Raw genomic sequence first — 1159 nt, forward strand, 5'->3', positions numbered from 1 at the left:
CTTAATATCTCCCTACTACCCTGGCTTAATATCTCCCTACTACCCTGGCTTAATATCTCCCTACTACCCTGGCTTAATATCTCCCTACTACCCTGGCTTAATATCTCCCTCCTACCCTGGCTAAATATCTCCCTCCTACCTTGACTAAATATCTCCCTCCTACCCTGGCTTAATATATCCCTCCTACCCTGGCTTAATATATCCCTCATACCTGACTAAATATCTCCCTCCTACCCTGGCATAATATCTCCCTCCTACCTGACTAAATATCTACCTCCTACCTGACTAAATATCTCCATCCTACCCTGGCTTAATATCTACCTCCTACCCTGGCTTAATATCTCTCTCCTACCTGACTAAATATCTCCCTCCTACCTGACTAAATATCTCCCTCCTACCCTGGCTTAATATCTACCTACTACCCTGGCTTAATATATCCCTCCTACCCTGGCTTAATATATCCCTCCTACCCTGGCTTAATATATCCCTCCTACCCTGGCTTAATATATCCCTCCTACACTGGCTTAATATATCCCTCCTACCCTGGCTTAATATATCCCTCCTACCTGGCTTAATATCTCCCTACTACCCTGTCTAAATATATCCCTCCTACCCTGGCTTAATATCTCCCTCCTACCTTGACTAAATATCTCCCTCCTACCCTGGCTTAATATCTACCTCCTACTCTGGCTTAATATCTCCCTCCTACCCTGGCTTAATGTATCCCTCCTACCCTAGCTTAATATATCCCTCCTACCCTGGCTTAATATATCCCTCCTACCCTGGCTTAATATATCCCTCCTACCCTGGCTTAATATATCACTACTACCCTGGCTTAATATCTCCCTACTACCCTGGCTTAATATCTCCCTACTACCCTGGCTTAATATCTCCCTACTACCCTGGCTTAATATCTCCCTAATACCCTGGCTTAATATCTCCCTAATACCCTGGCTTAATATCTCCCTACTACCCTGGCTTAATATCTCCCTCCTACCTGACTAAGTCTCTGATAGACAATAATCCCACTTGCTCCAACGACCACCCCTGTACCAACAGCAGCTGCAAGAACCAGTTTTTGGTTCCCACTCAAACCAGTTTCTAACATTTTAAACACTTAACAAAATTTTCATTGATTTTGTGATTTATTGATGGGAGC

The sequence above is a fragment of the Eurytemora carolleeae genome, unplaced genomic scaffold, assembly GCF_000591075.1.
Source record: "Eurytemora carolleeae unplaced genomic scaffold, Eaff_2.0 scaffold972, whole genome shotgun sequence".
Taxonomy (NCBI): domain Eukaryota; kingdom Metazoa; phylum Arthropoda; class Copepoda; order Calanoida; family Temoridae; genus Eurytemora; species Eurytemora carolleeae.